This window comes from Dreissena polymorpha, chromosome 11 (genome assembly GCF_020536995.1).
Source record: "Dreissena polymorpha isolate Duluth1 chromosome 11, UMN_Dpol_1.0, whole genome shotgun sequence".
Classification (NCBI taxonomy): Eukaryota; Metazoa; Mollusca; class Bivalvia; order Myida; family Dreissenidae; genus Dreissena; species Dreissena polymorpha.
In genome coordinates, this window is record NC_068365.1 from 5,586,143 (window position 1) to 5,594,625 (window position 8,483).

The 8,483-nt window shown below is 38.5% G+C and overlaps 1 protein-coding gene across 2 annotated transcripts in view; it reads left to right on the plus strand.

Moving 5' to 3' along the window:
• The window catches only part of LOC127851813 (probable histone deacetylase 1-B), a 98,897-nt gene that overhangs the window by 75,092 nt on the left and 15,322 nt on the right, over window positions 1-8,483 (plus strand). The gene's annotated exons all lie outside the window — the stretch shown is intronic.

An 8,483-nucleotide genomic window follows, 5' to 3' on the forward strand; every position in this document is an offset into this window, starting at 1 on the left:
TGTTATACCAAGCACTGTAGATGAACAGAACACACCCATACACCATGATATGAGCCTCTCTGGGAAAATGCGGCTGAATGCATGTGCGTAAAGTGTGATCTAGATTAGCCTGTGCAGTATGCACAGGCTAATCAGGGACAACACTTATCGCGTAAACAGGATTTTCGTTTAGAAATGACTTACAACAAACACAAAATTGCCTACAAGCAGAATGTGTATTCAATGATAAGTGTGTGCGGGGTTGCACAGGCTAATCTGGAATTATATTTCACACACATGCATTGAGCCCATTTTCCCCAGAACGAGGCTTATGTGATTAACATGAACTATTTCGAGCATTGTTTGAGAACTAAAGAACAACTTGTTATTGTCCATAATTTATATGTATACAAACGGTAATGGTTTTCCTACATGTTCAATGATATTTCAAGAAATGCTCTCGTATTGGGCGATTTCCTGAATCTTATACCATATTACTCAATGCAAGTAGTATCTCTGAAATCGTATGAGACGCGACATGGTAATTCTTATCAATAAGTGACGTTATATTTCTGATTTCAGTTTATTTTGATGATACTGTTTATACAGCGAGGCTGATTGAAACTGATTCAAAACTTAACAAACATATGCATACAACAGACACTGAATCTATTGATACACAAGATATGAGGATGAATTTTAGCTAACGACACTTGTTTCATTATCTCATTTGTTGATTTTTTTTTGCAACTATCGAAACAAGAAAAACAGCCAATCAGTATGTTGTGGTACAAAACATTGTTATGCCTGCGGAAGGTTGGAAAGTCACCGGTAGTAGGATCGACCATGTATACTGTCCTGTCTCCTCAGGATCTGCGTTATGTCGGTCATGCCAAGAAACCACGTCATTTATGAGGTTTAAGACAGGACTGATTGTCAGACATGCACGGGGCCGTCAGACGTGGAGCTGAAGTTACGACTTAACGTTTTACTCACACTAAAAAGGCGTATGTTTAACTATGAAGGAGCTTTAGCATTAACTTATTCTTAAAACAAATACATCGAGCAGTTTACAAATTATATATAATATATATTCATATAAAATTCAATAACATATTTTCAATAATAACCGTACAAAGCAAATTAAATAAGATCATTTTAACCTATGTCAGTCAACATTATTTCACTTTTAGAACGTCAGTAACATCACATGTGTTTGAAGTAACCATGTTGATAAAAGCATGTTTTGTGACGTCACAGATATAATTGTACGACACTTTCCGCCTATAATGCATTTTCTTACAGAATAGCTTCCTTTCAAAGAAAAATGCCATAAAAGCGAAAAGTGTCGTCCCAGATTAGCCTTTGCGGACTGCACATGCTAATCAGTGACGACACTTTACATGCATGCATTGAGCTCAGTGTTTTTATAACACGGCTCAAGGTCTAAGTAGCTTTCAATATGTAAAAAGCACTGTCGAGATCGCACATTGGGCAGTAAATCGGGGGTAACTCTGTCCGCTAAGACCAGGAGACCTTGCGATACTTTATAGCGGACATGATAGCCCACAAGACTGCGCGAATGTGCAGGCTGATCTGGAGCTGCGCTGTCCGTCTATCGCATGCGACACCTTTTCGCGCGACGCGGATCATATTCAATATTTAATATTTGTAACTAAAGAACGGTTAAAAGTGAATCTGAAACAAAGCACACACATCATTCAGTTAACCTACGTTCCAAATTGGTCTGTAGACTTGAATGCGGGTAATTTTCTGACACGAGTTTCTGGCAATCCATGCGGTAGATCACTGGTGTGAGACTTAAAACATATTGACACGTAATTTCCCGGAAGTAATTCGGTATGGAAAAAGCGCTTTGGGGAAAATCACAAGTATAGAAAGCTTTAAATTGAATCTTTCGGAAAGGGTACCATTTCTTTGTCCCATATAGGCATAATAAACTCCAGAATAATGAGCATCGTTGTGGGAAAACAGAGTGTAAAGAGACTTCATTTAACAAAAACTACCATTAAAGCGGAAAGTGTTATAGCGACTGACAACGCCTTATACTGATTGACAACGTGTTATAACGACTGACAGCGCCTTATACTGGTTGACAACGTGTTATAAAGACTGACAGCGCCTTATACTGGTTGACAACGTGTTATAAAAACTGATAGCGCCTTATACTGGTTGACAGCGCCTTAAACTGGTTGAAAACGTGTTATAGCGACTGACAGCGCCTTATACTGGTTGACAACGTGTTATAGCGATTGACAACGCCTTATATTGGTTGACAACGTGTTATAGCGACTGACAGCGCCTTATACTGGTTGACAACGTGTTATAAAGACTGACAGCGCCTTATACTGGTTGACAACGTGCTATAAAGACTGACAGCGCCTTATACTGGTTGACAACGTGTTATAAAGACTGACAACGCCTTATACTGGTTGACAACGTGTTATAGCGACTGACAACGCCTTATACTGGTTGACAACGTGTTATAAAGTCTGACAGCGCCGAATAATGCGTATAAGGCGTTGTCAGTCGCTATAACACGTTGTCAACCAGTATAAGGCGTTGTCAGTCTTTATAACACGTTGTCAACCAGTATAAGGCGTTGTCAGTCGCTTTAACACGTTGTTAACCAGTATAAGGCGCTGTCAGTCGCTATAACACGTTGTCAACCAGTATAAGGCGATGTCAGTCGCTATAACACGTTGTCAACCAGTATAAGGCGTTGTCAGTCGCTATAACACGTTGTCAACCACTATAAGGCGCTGTCCGTCTTTATAACACGATGTCAGCCATTATTATGCGTTGTCAGTCGCTATAAAACGTGGTCAGTCATTATAAGGCATTGTCAGTCGCTATAATACGTGGTCAGCCATTATTAGACATTGTCAGTAGCTTTAAAATGTTGTCAGTCATTATTCGGCGCTGTCAGTCGCTATAACACGTCAACCAGTATAAGGCGTTGTCGGTCGCTATAACACGTTTTCAACCAGTATAAGGCTCTGTCAGTCTTTATAACACGTTGTCAACCAGTATAAGGCGTTGTCAGTCGCTATAACACGTTGTCAACCAGTATAAGGCGCTGTCAGTCTTTATAACACTTTGTCAACCAGTATAAGGCGTTGTCAGTCGCTATAACACGTTGTCAACCAGTATAAGGCGTTGTCAGTCGCTATAACACGTTTTCTACCAATATAAGGCGCTGTCAGTCTTTATAACATGTTGTCAACCAGTATAAGGCGTTGTCAGTCGCTATAACACGTTGTCAATCAGTATAAGGCGTTTTCAGTCGCTATAACACGTTGTCAACCAGTATAAGGCGCTGTCAGTCTTTATAACACGTTGTCAACCAGTATAAGGCGTTGTCAGTCGCTATAACACGTTGTCAACCAGAATAAGGCGCTGTCAGTCGCTATAACACGTTGTCAACCAGTATAAGGCGTTGTCAGTCTTTATAACACGTTGTCAACCAGTATAAGGCGCTGTCAGTCGCTATAACACGTTGTCAACCAGTATAAGGCGCTGTCAGTCTTTATAACACGTTGTCAACCAGTATAAGGCGCTTTCAGTCGCTATAACACGTTGTCAACCAGAATACGGCGCTGTCAGTCGCTATAACACGTTGTTAACCAGTTTAAGGCGCTGTCAGTCTTTATAACACGTTGTCAACCAGTATAAGGCGTTGTCAGTCGCTATTACACGTTGTCAACCAGTATAAGGCACTGTCAGTCTTTATAACACTTTGTCAACCAGTATAAGGCGTTGTCAGTCGCTATAACACGTTGTCAATCAGTATAAGGCGTTGTCAGTCGCTATAACACGTTGTCAACCAGTATAAGGCGCTGTCAGTCTTTATAACACGTTGTCAACCAGTATAAGGCGCTTTCAGTCGCTATAACACGTTGTCAACCAGAATACGGCGCTGTCAGTCGCTATAACACGTTGTTAACCAGCATAAGGCGCTGTCAGTCTTTATAACACGTTGTAAACCAGTATAAGGCGTTGTCAGTCGCTATTACACGTTGTCAACCAGTATAAGGCGCTGTCAGTCTTTATAACACTTTGTCAACCAGTATAAGGCGTTGTCAGTCGCTATAACACGTTGTCAATCAGTATAAGGCGTTGTCAGTCGCTATAACACGTTGTCAACCAGTATAAGGCGCTGTCAGTCTTTATAACACGTTGTCAACCAGTATAAGGCGCTGTCAGTCGCTATAACACGTTGTCAACCAGTATAAGGCGTTGTCAGTCGCTATAACACGTTGTCAACCAGTATAAGGCGTTGTCAGTCGTTATAACACGTTGTCAACCAGTATAAGGCGCTGTCAGTCTTTATAACACGTTGTCAACCAGTATAAGGCGCTGTCAGTCTTTATAACACGTTGTCAACCAGATCGGAATGGCGCATTTCCGGCAATAGAAGCCCAGCTCGTCACCTGAACGGGAACAAAAGCTTGATGTGTACACGTTTCTGATCAACATATGAGTTTGTCCATTCGTTGTTGGGATGAAATGTTGCCTTGATATTGTGCTTATATGAGACGCGTTCTGAAAAAAACGGGGCTTAATGTATGTGCATAAAGTGTCATCCCAGATTAGCCTGTGCAGTTTGCACAGGCTTATCATGGACAGCACTTTCCGCTTTTATGTTATTTTTCGTTAAAAAGAAGCCTCTAATTAACAAAAATCTAATTTAGGCGGAAAGTGTCGTCCCTGATTAGCCTGTGCGGACTGCACAGGCAAATCTGGGACGACACTTTACGCACATGCATTATGCCCAGTTTTCTCAGAACATTACTCATATTTATATATGGTCTCATACGCGTACGTTATTGTACTTGGGAATGATAATGCAGAAATTGTATTCTAAGCATGTCGTTACTAGTATACGAGGTAGCGAGACAAAGCCTCGTAAGCAGTCAGATTGCATTGTTGGAAAACCAGATATTAAACTGACCTGCCAACGCCCTGAAGCAAAGATGCTTGTGGAAGAGGGGTATTTCTAAACAGACAACGGCCGCTCTAGTTTAATCAGACAATTACAATTTGAAAAACAACAACAACATTAATGCAAGATATTAAATGTATTGTTTTATGATGAAATATAAAGTTAGTTGTATTAAAAGCAAGATAACGTTTCGGAAATAATTAAACTGATATACACTTGATATATTAAATCCAGACCAAGACTACTCTTGAAACCAATGAATGAAAACAAAAACAAATTAAACAAAAATGATGTAATTTTTATTTTAAAAACGGTTTACTGACCAATTATATGCAACCCATCTTGCTTCCAGTTGTTTATAAAAAAATATATATATCATATTCCATATTTTTACATGACTGGTGAGTCCTCTAAGCCGAAATGATCCGTAAAACAAAATAGTGTATTTGTGTCGTATGAACGTATCTGCACTAAAACTCAATTTAGACTCACATCGTACATCGAATTATTTCTTATAGCAATCCAAACGACAGCCGCCTGCGAATGCTATTGTACTTTCTGAGAAAGGTGATTGTGTTGAATGAAATGGCACTGAGGAAGAATATAAGGGAGAATGTTTACAGTACTTATAGAATAAGATCCGTATTTATGGAAAATATTATTTTAAACTCAAGGGATGCATTTAAAGTCGTATGGCTCGCATAATCTTGAAAGCAACTACGAACACTCTTTACTGCTGAGTGCTTCTAATTTAATATCAAGACATAGTAAAAACATCTTTCGAAAACACACACACACGCGCACCCCCTCCCCCCCCCCCCCCCCACACACACACAATTGAGCTAAGATCCATTTGAGCTATGAATGAATGCTATTTGTCAAGAACGGTTTTCTATTTAGCGCAATGCAAACATGATTCACAAGTGCGCTGTGAAACTATTCATATAAACAGTGTAATTACACACACAAAGGACAAATTGAGAGTACTAGTTTAATATGTGTAGTATGTCATTCAATTACAACTCTATATGGCACGGACACCTCTTCATTCAACCTTTTCCCCACAACTCCATTATTATAAAAGGCAAGCTGTTTATGGTTACATTTAACTTTTATTTAAACTTAAAGTGTGACCCTTACATTTGAGGTTTGGAGACGGACGATACACGCGAAGCGCCGTTTTCTGATGGTGGTCATTTAAAGGGACAGTCAACCGCGATTGACGAAAAAAGAAAAGTTCTAAAATACCGTATTTTTTTACAATTTAAACCGTATTTTTTTACAATTATTAGTTTATATAGATTAAATATCAAGACTGGTATGTAACGAGAATCCTCTGCGAATGCCTTATTTAAATAACTAAGGACAGACTAATTGAATTGTTTAAAGAAAGATTAGCGTATTATTTCGACATCGACCATGGTTTTATACTGAAAATATGAAAATTAATACACACATCAGTGTATTAATATTACAGACACTCACCTGTTGTTATCAATCTTGCCTTGAGCTAAGCGAAAGACTTTTCAAACACAAAAGTGCGAACGAACTTACACTATTATTTAAGGGCTAACTGTATCCGATAATTAATACCAAAATCTTGATCCGAGAAATAAATGACTGATGACTGAGTGAGTGACTGTGTGATTGAGTGATGACTGAGTGAGTGACTGTAAGTGCGGAGAAGGTGAGTGATTGCGGTGAGTGACTGAATGAGTGACTAAATGAGTGATTAGTATGCATCTATTTAAAATGTATTCTTTCTTTAAGGCATTATTCCCCGCGAATATATCTATTTCATTACGAACACGAACACCATGTTAGCGTTCATGTGTCGTATGAATAGATATCGTTGCGGGAAATTAAATGGAATTAAATATGCAAAACAATAATAAAAACGAGCCATTTTTGGTATCTACCGACATCTATTTTACCATACCTGGCGCTGAAATTTCGGCAATTGCCACAAGGAACACTGATTTTTAATTGATTAAGTTTATTTTACCAAACTAGTGTACGAAATTTTCGTTGATTTTGATGTAGTAATGTTACTTCAAAAGGTTGCTGCATTCTTATCGACACGGCACCATTTAACATAAAAATTCTTTAACGGTTCACTATATCGGAAAAGTAGCACCGGAATCGGGTTCAGGTAGACAAATCACATCGATTGGACTATCTGATTGTTTTATTTATCACGGATTTTACGGTATACTGGATTTTGAGCTTCTGTTAAAAGTATGCGCATTCTTATCAAATTTACAATTTTACCATTTAAACTCAATATTCCTTTTCGGATCAAGATATCGGAAAATCAACAACGGATTCGGATCTCAGCGAGTCAAATTCTTCTAGATTTCACTATCAGTACTTGTTTGATTTCGATGGAGCGAACGATGAGAGCGAGCGAGCGTTATTTTCAATTGTGACAGTAAAATGGGACGGTCTATGAAAGGGTGCTTATGCAAATATGTTTGTGATTATAACTTTTTCTTTTTTCTTTTTTCATTTTTTTTTTTCAAACTTTTAAACAACACTATAAACTGTTTATGTTTTATTTAAAAAAAATGGTGTATTATATGATACATATGTATTTTTGATTTTTTTTTTTAAATGGATAACGTTTGAACGGCTTTAGATATTTTAAAATCCAACGAATTCGTGATCAGCGTGGTCATAGGCATATAGATTTAAACATCTGTTTGTTAAATTTTTAAGTATTTTTTTTTAACTTTCATCAATGTTATGGTTAAAAATATACGGACATAACATTCCGCATATATCGCTCAATATCATGTTCTTAATTCTTTCAAACAGTTTTGCATTATAAAAACGTAAATACTATAGTAAAGAAACTAAATTACTCGCGTTATGCCAAAAATGAGTCTGGGATTGAGCCCGGATCGCCTTGGTGAGAAGCGTTTATACCAAACCACTGCGTTTGAAAGGACATGCACATGCGTAGCCCTTTTTCCCATAGTGAGGCTCATTTTGTCTTTCAAATGAATTGTGTGATGCAGTACTTACTGGTAAGCATTTCGTGACAGCTGAGATATAGATATAATAGGGTCGCATGAAAGGAAACATGGCTTAATGCATGAGCGGTTGCACAGGATAATCTGGGACGACGCTTTACGCACATGCATAAAGCCGGTTTCCCCATAGCGATCATATCTAATGCAGGTGTTTCGAGTTTACATAACTCGAAAAGCGAAATAGGTTCGCCGAACGGTTTTTCGAACTGTGTGAATCTTGGCCAATTTACCAGTGCGGCCGTTAGTTATGGACGAAGTTATCAGTGTGAACTTTGAACATTGAAACATTGTTTGATGTTAAATCGTTGATAATACATGTCACACTGATCGAACACTGGACGAACATTTTCGGTTAGAAAACTGCTTTGGGTCCAACTCCAACTGCAAAAAAGTGACCCGGCCAGCAGCCTCAAACTGTATGCGGAGCTCCGTTTACTAGTGACCAGTCAGGCAGCCTCAATCTGTATAAACAATTTGGGGCTGCTTGGTGGTCAAGATTATAT